The following is a 15,648-nucleotide window of genomic DNA, read 5'->3' on the forward strand; positions in this document are numbered from 1 at the left end:
TGTGATAGGATTAGTTATTTATTTTCTTTTGTGAATATTGGGATTTTTATTGCTTTGACCTTAACAGTTTATGACAAGCAGACCTGAACTGGAAGAGATCCTTTATGACCCGGAGATTGAACGGACTCTCCGTGTCCGTTTAAGAGCTGCTAGGCAAGTCAGACAAGAAGCACAAGAAGCTCAAGAAGCTCAAGAAATGGCTGAGCAGAGGACTATGATGGACTATTCCAAACCCACTCTCACTGGAGCTGCCTCCAGCATTATCAGGCCCAATATTGCTGCTAACAACTTTGAGATCAAACCTGCCATCATACAAATGATTCAAAACACGGTGCAATTCTATGGATTGGCCCACGAAGATCCCAATGCACACATTTCTAACTTTTTAGAAATTTGTGACACCTTCAAACACAATGGGGTAAGTGATGACGCCATTAGGTTGAGGTTATTCCCATTTTCTTTGAAGGATAAAGCCAAAGCATGGCTGAATTCATTACCGGCAGGATCAATAGCTACGTGGGACGAAATGGCCAGCCGTTTTCTCTCTAAATATTTTCCCCCTTCTAAAACTGCTAAAATGAGGAATGACATCACTACTTTTTTCCAGCAAGAGGGGGAATCTTTATATGAGTCATGGGAACGATACAAGGAGCTGTTAAGGAGAGTTCCTCACCATGGCCTCCCCATTTGGCTGCAAGTGCAGACTTTCTATAATGGTCTTACTGACTCAAATAAGACCATATTAGATGTTGCAGCCGGAGGATCCATAAATAATAAAACTCCTGAGGTTGCCCATGCACTTATTGAGGAAATGGCAGCCAACAACTATCAATGGCATTCGAAAAGAACTCAAACTAGGAAGTAGTAAGGCTTGCATAATGTTGACACTTATACAGCACTATCTGCACAAATAGGAGCACTCAATAAGAAAATAGATGAAATGCAGATAGCTGCCATGCATGTGCAGCCTCTTAATTGTGAATTGTGTGGGGGAGGCCACATCAGTACAGACTGCCAAGTTGGCAATCAGTTCAGACCATCTACTGAACAAGTTGACTATGTCAGCAATTCGTCAAGACAGCAGGGTTACTAGAGTCACCATACTTTTCATCCAGGATGGAGGGGACATTCAAACCAGTCCTGGCCAAATCAGCATACTTCCAAGCCGTTCTACCAGACTTATCATCAGCCTGAACCAAAATCCAATTTGGAGGAACTGATGACAAAATTTATAGCAGGTGCAGAAACTAGGTTCCAGAACCAGGAAGCCTCAATCAAAAACCTGGAAAACCAAGTGGGGCAATTGGCACAATTAATCTCTTCCAGACTGTCGGGAACTCTTCCAAGCAACACTGAAGTGAATCCATGAGAGCAGGTGCAAGCTATTACCTTAAGGAGTGGAAAAGAGTTGCCTGAGGTAGAAAAGAAGAATTGGGCTGAACCCAAGGCAGAAACAAGTCTTGGGACCAGACAACAGAAGACGGAACAACCAGAAGCACAACAAGGGATGCACCAACAACCACAAGTTCCATTCCCTAACAGGTTGAAGCAACAAAAATTGGAGAAGGAATTTGGTAAGTTTCTTGAAATATTTAAAAGTTTACATATTAATATTCCTTTTGCTGATGCTTTAGCCCAGATGCCACACTATGCAAGGTTTTTGAAGGAATTATTGGCAAACAAAAGGAAACTGGGAGATGTGGCTACAGTTGCATTAAATGAGGAATGTTCTGCTATCCTTCTGAACAAGCTGCCTCAGAAACTCAAAGATCCAGGGAGTTTCACTATTCCTTGTACCATTGGCAGTTTAAAAATTGAAAAAGCTTTATGTGACCTGGGAGCTAGCATCAATTTAATGCCATATTCTATCTTCAAGAAATTGGGGTTGAATGAACCCCAACCCACTAGAGTGGCATTACAATTGGCTGATAGATCCATTAGACATCCTAGGGGGATCATAGAAGATGTGTTAGTTAAAGTTGACAAATTCATTTTTCCAGTTGATTTCATTGTGTTAGACATGCAAGAAGATGTGGAGGTCCCGCTTATCCTAGGGAGACCTTTCCTGGCTATCGGGAAAGCAATGATTGATGTCCAACAAGGACAACTCAGCCTTAGGATACAAGATGAGGAGATAATTTTTAAAATGTCTAATGTTATGAAACATGCACCCTCTAGTGATGATTCTTGTTTTATGATTGATGCCATTGAATTGACAATTGATGAATGCTTCCAGGTAAGTAGAATAACTGATCCTCTTGAACTCTGCCTCCAGCAGGGAGAACTTGAAGAAGGAGAAAATGAAAAAATAAACCTCATGATAGCATACCTGAACGATAAGCCTTAATTCAAGGGAAAGGGGTTTCTTAAATTAGAGAACTTAGGCAAATTTCCTGGACCATCAGGTAAGCCATCACCCCAAGAACCCCCCACCCTTGAACTGAAGCAATTACCATCCCATTTATAGTGTGCTTTCCTTGAGGAACTATCAGATCTCCCTGTGATAATTTCCGCAGCGCTGAATCCCTTACAAAGAGAAAAATTATTAAGAGTGCTGCGGGAACACAAAAATGCTATAGCTTGGAAGGTAGAAGATATCAAAGGCATTAATCCATCAATCTGCACTCACAGAATTTTGAGGGAAGAGGACAGCAAGCCTTCCGTTCAACCCCAAAGGCGCCTGAACCCCAACATGAAAGAAGTGGTAAAGGCTGAAATAATTAAGTTGTTAGATGCTGGGATCATTTATCCTATTTCTGATAGTTCTTGGGTAAGCCCTGTGCAAGTTGTGCCCAAGAAAGGGGGTACGACTGTTGTTCCAAATGAGAAAAATGAACTCATCCCTATTAGAACCGTCACCGGATGGCGTGTGTGTATTGACTATAGAAAATTAAATGAAGCCACCCGGAAGGACCATTTCCCTCTCCCATTTATGGATCAAATGTTGGAGAGGCTAGCCGGGCATGAGTATTATTGTTTCTTGGATGGATATTCAGGGTATAACCAGATACCAATTGCACCAGAAGATCAAGAAAAGACCACTTTTACTTGCCCATATGGAACCTTTGCATACCGAAGGATGCCCTTTGGGTTATGCAATGCCCCAGCAACCTTTCAGCGATGTATGATGTCTATATTTTCTGATATGGTTGAAAAATTTATTGAGATCTTCATGGATGATTTTTCAGTTTTTGGCTCTTCGTTTGATGCATGTTTGAATAATCTGGAACAGGTGCTTACTAGATGTAAAGAAACACATCTTGTGTTGAATTGGGAGAAATGTCATTTTATGGTGCAAGAAGGCATAGTGCTTGGACACAAGATCTCTCAAAGAGGTATAGAAGTTGACAAGGCCAAGGTGGAGGCAATTGAAAAATTGCCAACCCCAACATCTGTTCGTTCTTTGAGAAGTTTCTTAGGACATGTCGGATTCTATAGGAGGTTTATTAAGGATTTCTCAAAAATTTCCAAGCCATTATCTACCTTGCTTCAGAAAGAAGTGCCTTTTGAATTTTCAACTAAATGCCTTCATGCTTTCAACATCTTGAAAGATAAATTGATCCATGCACCTATCATGGTAGCACCAGATTGGACCCTCCCATTTGAATTAATGTGTGATGCAAGTGATTTTGCTATAGGAGCTGTTGTAGGACAAAGAATGAACAAACATTTTTAGCCAATTTACTATGCTAGCAGAACCTTGATTGGACCCCAACTCAATTACACCACCACAGAAAAGGAGCTGCTAGCAGTAATATTTGCACTTGATAAGTTTCGTTCATATCTGATATTATCCAAGGTTGTTGTCTACACAGATCACTCGGCATTAAGGCACTTGCTTACCAAGCAAAACTCAAAACCAAGACTGATCAGGTGGATCCTTTTATTGCAAGAGTTTGACATTGAGATTAGAGACATGAAGGGTACTGCAAACCTGGCTGCTGACCATCTCTCCCGGTTGGACACGGTAAGCTCAAAAGAGGAGATAACCAACAACATTCAAGAAGAATTTCCAGATGAGCAGTTGTACTCAATATAGAAATACTCATATCCTTGGTATGCTGATTTTGCTAATTATCTAGCTGCACAAGTCCTTCCTCCTAACCTTTCATATCAACAGAAAAAGAAATTCCTTTCTGATGTAAAATACTATCTGTGGGAGGAACCCTTTTTGTATAAATTGTGTGCAGATCAGATCATAAGGAGATGTGTCCCCGAGGAGGATATGGAGTCGGTACTCCAATTTTGCCATGATAAAGAAGCAGGAGGTCATTTTGGAGCTAGTCGCACTGCAGCCAAGGTTTTGCAATCAGGTTTTTATTGGCCCGCACTTTTCAAAGATGCCCATAGGTATGTGTCCATATGTGACAAATGCCAAAGATCGGGAAACATTTCCCGACGGAATGAAATGCCCCTTTCCAATATTTTAATCTGTGAAATCTTTGATGTTTGGGGTATAGATTTCATGGGACCTTTCCCGAATTCTTTTGGGAATAAGTACATCCTCGTTGCAGTTGACTATGTATCCAAATGGGTAGAAGCCATGGCTTTACCCACAAATGACTCAAGAAGGGTGGTACACTTCCTAAAGAAGCTATTCTTCCGATTTGGCACTCCGCGAGCTATAATTAGTGATAGGGGAACTCACTTCTGCAATAGCCAATTTGAGAGGTTAATGCAGAAATATGGAATTACACATAATTAGCTACCCCTTATCACCCTCAAACCAGTGGCCAAGTGGAGTTGGCTAATAGGGAACTCAAAAGAATTCTGGAAAAGACCGTAGCATCTGCCAGAAAAGATTGGTCCATCAAATTAGATGATGCATTATGGGCATACAGAACTGCATTTAAGACACCCATTGGCATGTCTCCCTACAGATTGGTCTTTGGTAAAGCATGCCATTTACTAGTTGAATTAGAACACAAGGCCTATTAGGCTCTTAAATTCTTAAATTTTGACATTCAGGCCACAGGGGCTAAAAGGCTGTTGCAATTGAATGAATTGGATGAATTCAGACTTACCACCTATGAGAATGCCAAAGTTTATAAAGAAAGAATAAAAAACTGGCATGATAAGAACTTGCTGAGATGGGACTTTTATGTAGGCCAACAGGTATTGTTATATAATTCCCGTCTCCGCTTGTTTCCAGGTAAGCTGAGATCCAGGTGGTCTGGACCCTTTACCATTTCACAGATTTTTCCCCATGGGGCTATAGAACTCACCCACCCGGTTCAGGGCACGTTTAAAGTAAATGGTCAATGCCTGAAACCATATTTAATGGGCGGTACTGTACCCCCTCCATCCACTATTTATTTTGATAACCAATAATATTTTATGCTTGCTCATGAACAGGTTAAGGAATCTTTTTGTCATTTATCTTTTTATAATATTAGTTAGTAAAATAAAGATATTTTTCTCAAAATTCCAATTCTTTAAGGACTCAGTTCATCCTTTTCTTTTCTTCAGTTTACTCTAGCAAGTGTGATCCCCTAACACTACGAACATTGAGGACAATGTTCATCATAAGTGTGGGGGAGTGAGCCCGAGGCTAGGGTATGAGGGCTGAAACCATGCACCCCAACACACATATGCAGGCAATGACATAACCAAAAAAGACTGGAACCCCTCAAGTTCATTAATATTTATTTGATGATTTTTTTTAAGAAGGAATTCAATGAGTTGAGGGAGACTGATGTACTTGTTAAGTTTTTATTCTTGTGAATGACCCAATTTGATATATGCATGAGAAAAGGGGAGCTGAATATGCTTTTCAGCATGACTAGCCCTAACTATCTTCATGTGTATGGAAGCCCTTGATTTCATGGTTAATGGTCAAGAGAGCTAGTGCACATCTGAAGTACTGATTCTTGAGGTTCAATAATTGCAAAGAAGGACAAAAGCCCAAATTGACTCCGCTATTCTGAGCTGAATAGTAAAACTAGCAGCTTAGAACATGAGTCCTATTTACCTACCTCAAGCAAGTGACCAGTGTGAGATGGAGCATAAGATGCACTCACACCAAAAAAAAAAAAAAAAGAAAAAAAAAAGAAAAGAAAAGGGTGAGATGGAGCATAAGATGCACTCACCCCTAGAATTAAGAAATTGTGGTGATAGCTGAGGTTCAAAGGGGCACTCTAAAGTTGAACTCTCATTAAGATTTAGTTACAGATGTGAAACTTAGTGAAATTTGATTATTAACCTTGACAATTAAGGAGCTGATTTATATATGAATTAGGAGTGAAGGGTAGACTATGATGAAATTCATATTCTCCTTTCCTTGGATCTTATACATATCTTAAATAGTAATTTACAAGAATAAGAGTTGAGCACTTACAAAAGTCCCTCGACTACTGAATGAATTTCTATTTTAAAAAGTTCACCAGGTAAATGGTAAGAACAGAAGGGGGGGAATGTTCAATTTATGGCTGATGTCCTTGCTTGAGGACAAGCAAAAGCTTAAGTGTGGGGGTATTTGATGAACTTACAATTTATCTATAATTTTTTGAGGACTTTAGCATGGATTTTTATGCCGGTTTTATTAATTTTTGCCTTAATTTAGCTTAATGCTAAGAATAAGTTCAGGGATAATTAATCCAAGAAAAGGAAGAAAAAAGGCAAGAAAAGAAGGTTCAAAAAGACCAATTTCAGTCCAGCCCGGTCGTGGAAGCAAGAGAGAGCACTTCGGCCCAAGAAGAGCAAGTGAATTCCTTGAGAAAACTCAAGAAAATAAAGCCTAGCTATGAATAGAATTCGGCCCAGCAAGGAAGGCTCATTCTCAGCCTAAAAGAGCAGCTCAATGTATAGCTATCATGTGCTAAGAGAGAGCCTAAGTGCAGCCCAAATAGCAGCCCTTCAAGAGAGCTCTAGAAAGTTCAAGAAAGGGGTGTAATACACCCCATTCTAGAGGCTTCAAGAAGGGGCAAGAGCCCCCTTGAAAAACTATATAAGGAGGCCTCTAGGAGGGGGAAGAGGTGTTCAATTGCTTGAGAGGAAGGCTCTCCCACTCTTAGAGGTTCGGCCACCTTGAGAGAAGAGAAGAGAAGAAGGCTAGGCGCAAGGAAGAAGAAGAAGAAGGGCTGAAGGAAGTTCAAGACAAGCAAGCTAGAAGAGAAGGTGAGTTCGAATTGAGGGTTTGTGATTCAAAGATCTTTTGTAATAAATCAATTGTAGTTTCATTCTCTTTTGATTCGAATTCAGTTTCTTTGTTATATTTTCTTTCTTCTTTCTCCTTTTTTCCATTCTTCCTTGATGTATTTCAGCTTGTAAAATTTCAGTTCAGCAATCTAATTCTTTTTGATTCATTCAAATGGTCATGAATTGTACTTGAAGTTTCTTGAATAAGGGTGTTATTGTAGATTAATTCGGCCAACTAACCTTCAAAACTCAGATCTGAATTCTCAGATCTGAGATTGCAAGATCTGAATTGCTTGAAAGAGAATTCAGATCTGCAATTTTCTGATTGGGCGAATTAATCTACAGCTTGGAATTCCTAGAGTGCTTGAGAGAGACTCTAGGAATTCAGATCTACTATTCAAGAATTGAATTGAGTGCAAGGTTAGAGATAACTTGCACAATTCAGTTGGTGATCAATTCAGATTTGAATTGATGCCTTAGAAGTGTTTGAAGAAATGCATGCATGGGGATTAGATTCTTGCTAGAGATAGAAGAACCGTCACTCATGCATAGGATGAACATGCGCTTGAGAGAGGCTGTTCATGACCTTGGGGTTTCACCAAACCAAGGCTCAATCATGATTTATTCGAATGATCCAAATTGATAGATTGCTGAATTCTGAGATTGACATTTACTGCTTACTCTTCTAACCTGATTTGAAGGCAATTGGGCCAATGATTTAGATAGATTTTAATTTAGGATTTTTTAGCTTTCATTAAAGTTTTGATTTATTTGTTGATCAGATAAGAAGTGCTCAATTTAGTATTGGTAATTGTTTCCTAAATCCTCGTGGGAACGATACTTCACTCACTACTTTATTACTTGAATGGCTAGTGCACTTGCTAGTGTCACAATGAGCCACACATCAATGGCTAGTGAATACAACTCCTACCAATCTTTTCTCCAAAAGATTGGAATCAAGATCCAATCTTGATTTCTCCCAAACAATGGAGATCGAACTGCTATAGGCAGCGGCTGCAAGAAGGAGGCGGCTAGAGAGAATTTGCAGGATGCAGAATTCTCTCCTCTGTGATCTTTGCTCTGAAGACTAGACTTGTGTCTGTTGGATGTTGTGTTTAAAGGCTGTCGCCCCCTCTTCCTTTTATATACTTAAAGGGATCAGCTCCTAATCCCATTAGGAGTTGCTAACCCAAATCATATCTGGATTAGAAGTCCCTTTAAGATAAGGGATAATCCTTATCTTATCTGTAGATTAGATCAGCCAGCTCCTAATCTAATTACGAAGTTTTCAAATCTAAATCTCATTTAGATCTTGGACTCTCTGAGTGGATAGGGTGTGGGCCCAATCCTATCAGCTGATCTTATCTCAGAATTTGCCCCTTAAAGACTAATCAAATTAGCCCCATTCGAGATGGGCTTAAGGCCCATTTAGGGTTATGTATTCATTAACGCTTCCAAACTGCTGCCCAGTTAGGCTTCCTTGTATGGCATGGGATCCAAACTTTGATCTACACATTAGCCACATGGGTTCAGCCCAGCCTTTGTTACAAGGCCTGGCAGAATACACTATTATCAACAGTGCACCCCCTGAAACCCATCAGATGGGCTCTATGGGCCCAACAGTTACCCTAAGTGGTCCATGGGCCAAGCCACCTTGTAACACTCGGGACTATGGGCAGATGGAATATTAGCCCATCAGGTATTATCCTCAATGGCCTTACACTTAACCTCTCAGCCCATAATGATCATACACTGCCCGACAAGAGGGGACATCTCCCTCAGTTGCAAGGAACAGTGTTGCACTCTCTCATATATGGATCCTGGGATTTAAAACCTTTTGCAATCATTTCGAAACCATAAAATATATATACTTTTATATCTCATATAAAATATATTTTGCAAAACAAATCTCAACGATTGAAACCGGCTGCCGGCAGTCTTGGTTTCCATCAGTGAGAGTGCATCCCCGACCATTACCTTTGTCCGACAAAGGGGCTGATCCTCTCACTATGATCACCCACACAGATGAATTCTCAGACTGTCCCAACATACCCAAGTTTTGACCCCCGCTAAGGATCTCACTGATTGGTACATCAAAGACAGCCCAATCCGACACCTAGTGTAGTATCATAATCGAGTCTAGGGGTCGGGTGTAACTTTCCAATTTTTCCCATCAATCTCCAAGGTCTAGGGCAATACTAGAATTCTGGTCCAATTCAATGATTCAATTAATCCCACACTGTGTGTGCCTAGGGTCTCACCTAGGTAACTGAGACAAGCCACCCCAACCGACTTGGTGGCACCACAGTGTCAGCCTTGTCAGGATAAGTCTCCTCAGACTGACCCACTGGCTGTGAACATTCAAAACTAACACGAGTCTCATTAAGTGTCCAGTTTAAGGGATCACACAGAAACATACCAAGGGAACATGAATCAAATATGCAATTTTATTCATTTACAATAAATTCATAAAGTACATCATTTTGATTGAAGCTAAGGGCATACAAAAGTGTCTAACACTTGTCACTATGATCACCCACTAAGGATCTCTCTAATTTAAACATCCAAGACAGCCCAATCCGACACCTAGTGCACTATAATAATTGAGTCTAGGGGTCGGGTGTAACTTTGAAGTTTTTCCCATCAATCTCCAAGGTCCAGGGCAATACTAGAAATCTTGTCCAGTTCATAGATTCAGTTAATCCTACACTGTATGTGCCTAGGGTCTCACCCTAGCAGCTGATACAGGCCACCCAAACTGTCTTGGTGGCACCATAGTGTCAGCCATGTCAGGGTAGGTCTCCCCAGACCAACCCACTAGCTGTGAACATTCTAAACTAACACGAATCTCATTAAATGTCCAATTTAAGGGAATTACACAGAAAAATAACAAGGGAACATGAATCAAACATGCACTTTTATTCATTTACAATAAACTCATAAAGTACATCATTCTGATTGAAGCTAAGGGCATACAAAACTGTCTCACTACTCCCACTTGCACTTAGGTTCAATTAGGTACAAGTGAGAGTCCCATGCTTTCCACGTGTTTCTCAAACACTTTCTGTGATAGTGGCTTCGTCAAAGGGTCTGCTACATTTTCCGCTCACTCTACCTTCTGAATTAGGACATCCGCTCTACCAACAATCTCCAACAGTACGTGATACTTCCTCTCGATGTGCTTCGAGTTCGAGTGGACTCGTGGCTCCTTAGCCTGAGCAATGGCTGCATTGTTGTGACACAACAACGGGATGGAAGATGTGATGGACGGAACTACTCCTAACTCGTGAACAAACTTCTTCATCCTCACAGTTTCTTTGGCAGCCTCACTTGCGGCAATGTACTCGGCCTCGGTCATGGTGTCTGTAGGGGACCCCTGTTTGTTGCTTTTCCAACAAACAACACACGATCCTATTGTGAAAACATATCCAGATGTAGACTTTCTATCATCTGGATTTGACTGGAAATCGGCATCCATATACCCTTGTATCTATAGTGAGCTCATGGTCTCCATTGAGTCCATCTCTGCTCTCATGGTCTTCACCCACTTCTAGGAATCTATGTCCAACATAGCTTCCGCGTAAGTCACGGGATCCTCCTCACTAGTCAAGGTTTCCACCAAGTAACTATCCTGGTCATAACCATAACGGACAGCTGGCCTGGATACCTGAGTGGATCTTCTAGGTTGGTCACTACCTGGAACTTGTGGGACATCTCTCACTGCTCCTGAGCTCTCCTCATCAAGAACAACTTCCTGACGATGGGTGTCCAAGACATAGTCGGTTTCTATGAATTGTGCGTTTTGACTACAGAACACTTTCTGCTCACTTGGGCCATAGAATAGATAACCTACAAGGACTTTTGGGTAGCCTACAAATAGGCAACAGCTGGTCTTCGATACCAACTTGTCTCCACTCATTCTTTTAACGTGTGCTAGACAACCCCAAATCTTCAAGTGTATGACACTTGGTTTCATTCTAGTCCAAAGTTCATATGGAGTATTTGGAACCGATTTGGTTGGAACCCAATTCAACACGTAAATCGCAGTCTCTAATGTGTAATCCCAAAAGGATGTGGGTAACTCTGAGTGTATGAGAAGCGACCAGACCATATCTAATAAGGTCCTATTCCTCCTCTCTGAAACACTGTTAAGTTGTAGCAGGAGGAGCTAATTATGATACTATCCCATTTTCTTTTAAATAGTCCCTGAATTCATCAGAGAGATACTTGCCACCTCGATCTGATCGATGGGCTTTAATTTCTCTCCCTAACTATTTCTCAACCTCTTGTCTAAACTCTTTGAACATTTCAAAGGATTCTAAATTGTGTCAATAGGTACACGTAACCATATCGTAAAAAATCATCTGTGAAGGTGATGAAATACACGTATTGATTTCGTGTTCTAACACTAAGGGGACCACATACATCAGTATGTATTAGGTCAAGTGTGCCTGTACATCTTTCAGGATTACCGTTAAATGGCCATTTCGTCATCTTGCCTTGTAGGCAAGGCTCACAGGTGGGAAGATCTTCTACAGTTAAAAAATCCAAAGGACCATCCTTTACCAACCTTGTGATTCGGTCAACACCGATGTGGCAAAGTCGGTAATGCCACAGACATGTGGGATTAACTGTATCACGGGCTCTCTTCTTGGGGATTTTAGCCAATGTAGTTTCGGTTATATTAGTTTTTAGAGATGGATTAGAACATAGAGACCGTTCTCCAGTTCCCCGTATGCGATGAATCTGTTATTTCTTTTAATAGTAATCATATTACTAAAGAAGACAGAATAACCATCTGCACACAGTTTTGAGACAGAAATTAAATTTCTCCTTAAATTTTGTACATAAAGACAATCTCTCAGTACAATAGTTCCTTCTCTAAAAAATAACTCCACGGTTCCTATGGCCGCGGTTGCAACAGTTGCAGTAGTCCCCAAGTGGAGTGTGACTTCTCCTTCACTCAGCCTTCTGCTTACCTTGAACTCCTGCATTGAGTTACACGCATGAGTTGAAGCCCCGGAGTCAATACACTAGGACGTAAAAGCTACCAACAGATTGGTTTCTATAACACAAGTTTCGAAATTACCTTTCTTGTATTCCAGGTTGGCAGGACAATTTCTTTTCCAGTGGCCGGTCTTCTTGCAGAAGTGATAGGCATCCGATTCTTTGTCTTTCTTCTGCTTCTTTCCCTTAGTGGCTTTCTTCTCAGGCTTCTTTAACTTCCTCTTTCTCTTGCCTGTCTTGCTAGCTTCAACAAGCATAGCTATAGATTCATCCTTTCTAATCAGTTCTTTAGCTCTTTGCAACATATTGCTGAGGCAAAGAATTAAGGATAGCATCTATCTGGGTCACAATGTCCAGCCCGGATCCAAGAGCCTCCAGTTCATTGATATATCCCATCATCTGAGGACAATGGTCGTGAACTTGTTGGCCCTTGGTCATTTGTGTGATCATGAATTGTTTTAAGACCTTCTGTCGAGTAGAACGATTCTGCTCTTCATACATCATCCTGAGACTATCCAATATGTCCTTGGCAAGTTTGATCTGATCGAATTGCCTCTGTATTGGGTTGTCCAGGGAGGAAATGATGTAACACCGAGCAAGGGAGTTTTTCTCCTCCCATTCCTGATAATCTCTCCTTCGGGCCTCAGAAGCCCTATCACCCGGACGCTCTGGGGTAGGATTCTTTGCCATTTTGTCTAGCTTTTAAGAAGCTAGGACTAGCATAAGGTTCCTGTACCAGTCGGCATAGTTTGGGCCCTTCAACTTGTTGTCATCAAGAAATTTTGCAAATGATCCATTTTCCATTTTCTGATAAAAGAGCAAACATCAGTCCACAACCATATTTGATTCATGTTCATTTCATAGATATGGATTTTAATCTATGTTCCATTTCCATTTATTCATCTATGAGATTTCCCTCCTTTCTCTATGATGGAGACTACGGGTTGTCTCTAGAAATGTGGAAAATCACATAGGGTGCATGGATCCAACTGTTTCAGCTGCATAACCCCACCACCTTTTTGTGAAGGATTATATCGACTCATCATATGAGTTTTCACTTTGGCCTCTGTTAGACAAGGTTTAGAGTTGTTTTCATGTAAACCTTTCTATCTAGTGAGTGCTTACCCATCATATTCGTGAATGCCAAGGTACCGTGAGAGAGTTCCCATTTTTCTGGTGAAGCCCCTCCCACATAAGTCTATGACGCCCCTATCATCTTATGAAACACTTGGACAAGCCCAACAGCAAATGGATTGCCCATTTTCTGGTGCGTTTCCTCATTACTGAAGGACCCATCCTCATGCTAATGATGGAAGGCCTTTAAAGAGTTCATCATATGAATCTCCCTATCACATTCACTCATATTAGCTAGAGGGAACAGTTAATAATGCCCTAGTTCTAATTTTAGGTTAAACCAAAGTGGCTCCCACTGACTTTCATAAAGCCTGATTTTGGTGGGCCAAAATTGGCAAGGGTTCTGCACGTGACCTCTTGATGAGGTGCGGGGCCCACCACTAATATTATCTAGGTATATGGGTCAAATGGTTCAGCCCACATAGCTTTATGTGTTAAGTGGGCTTTTAGTAGTTTTAACTATTTAAAACTGGGCCTTTACAGGTTGGGCCGAATTAACCATTTAATTAAATATCAAACCTTAGACCCATTAGTGGGAAAATTAGGGCTGACTTTCAGCCTTGATTAAACCCTAGATTCGGTCCAAATAGTTTGAACCAATCTTGGTTCGAATGGGTCTAGGGTTGATCTTTAATTAAATCTTTAATTCAAGAAAATAATCTGAAATTAAACACTGATAAAAGAAAATCAAGAATCAGTCAAACAGGGATGTTCACACAATCCATCCTGCAAAATAGAGGTTAGATCACAGTTTGCAGTTTCATAAACTGCAAATCGCAGATTGTAATTCTCCCATCTGCGAAATCTCCTTCTCTGCGCCGCCATCTTCAATCCAAAAATTTTAAAAAATAGAAATCCAATTTCTACTAATGATTACATTAGATTGAATACCTATACATTCAGTCTAAAAAATAAAAAAAAAAATTACAGATCAAATGTAACAAAATAATTCAAAAACTGCAAAATCGCAAGTTCCCTACGGAAATCAAGATTTCGATCTCCTCTTTACGAACAACCCATAAATCAAGAAAATCATGAAGAACAGTTCTAAATAATAATTAGATTTATATAAAATTAATTTCAGATTATTCACCCATTAATTTTGGGAACAATTTTCCCAAAACCCATATCTGCGCAATTCAAGTAGAACACCTTCTACCCATTTGTGCAGGTTCAGATCTGAAACAAATTGGTTCAAGATTTGAACCATGGCTCTGAAACCACTGAAGGGATGAAAGATCCATCGTATGGACGCCCAAGAATGCGGAATAAGGGTGGAGCAAATTTCAAAAATTTTTCCCTCCCTTCAACTGGGAATTGCATTCCCTATTTAGAAAATCATATTTTTAATGATCATTCTTGAACTATAAACTGAACTAGATCTGAACCAAAAGGAGTAGGAGAGCATTATACCTGATACGGAGAAATAGTATCCCCCAACGAAGGTGTTCACGCTCAAGGAAGGATCCAAAGACTGCTCCCACTGAAGATGGCAAAGTGCAGGATGGAGCAGAATCAGTAATGTTCTTCTCCAACAACTCTATCCTTCGCAAGAATCCGCAAGATGGCACGTGAGCATAGCTTCCTATCAATTATTTCTCAAAGAACTGATGTCAAGATCGATTCTTGACTTCTACCACAACTGGATATCGAACAGGCAAACAGGGGCAGCAAGAACAGGGAGGTGGCAAGAAAGAATTCTGTAGGGTTGCTTAATTCTTTCTTCTCTGTGATTTTAGCACTGAAGAGGATCTGATTGTGTGTCATTTAAAGGCTGCCACTCCCTCCTTCTTTTGCTAACCTAAAGAATCAGCTCCTAATCCAATTAGGAGCTGTTTATCCAAATCATATTTGAATCAGCCTTCTCTTCATGTGAGAAGGACAAACCCTTATCTTATCTGCAGATTAGATTAGCTATCTCCTAATCTCATTAGGAGCTTTCTAGATCTGAATCACATTCAGATCTGGACTCTCTGAGTGTATCTGCTAATCTATCTTAGAATTTGCCCCTTAATTAACTAATTAAATAGCCCAGTTCGAAATGGGCTTTAGGCCCATTAAGCCTATGTGCTCACTTAACCTTCCTAACTGCGGCCCAGTTGGGCTTCCTTGTATGGTGTGGTACCCAAGCATTGATCTACACATCAGCCACATGGGTTCAGCCTAGCCTTTATTACAAGGCCTCCTCGAATACACTATTATGGGCAGTGCACCCCTTGAAACCCATCAAATGGGCTCTATGGGCCCAACACTTACCCTAAGTGGTCCCTGGGCCAAGCCACTTTGTAACAACCAGGGACTATGGGCAGATGCAAGATTAGCCCATCAGGTATTATCCTCAATGGTCTTACACTTGACCTCTCAGCCCAT

The 15,648-nt window shown here is 40.7% G+C and overlaps 1 non-coding gene across 1 annotated transcript; it reads right to left on the bottom strand.

Moving 5' to 3' along the window:
* Positions 1-574: 574 nt before the first annotated feature.
* LOC148861021 (small nucleolar RNA R71) lies at positions 575-681 on the bottom strand. The gene has a single exon (XR_016095214.1). It is a non-coding gene; the product is annotated as a small nucleolar RNA R71 (small nucleolar RNA).
* Between the last annotated feature and the right edge of the window lie 14,967 nt (positions 682-15,648).

The sequence above is a fragment of the Nelumbo lutea genome, chromosome 4, assembly GCF_056320005.1.
Source record: "Nelumbo lutea isolate HS-2025 chromosome 4, American lotus-T2T, whole genome shotgun sequence".
NCBI lineage: Eukaryota > Viridiplantae > Streptophyta > Magnoliopsida > Proteales > Nelumbonaceae > Nelumbo > Nelumbo lutea.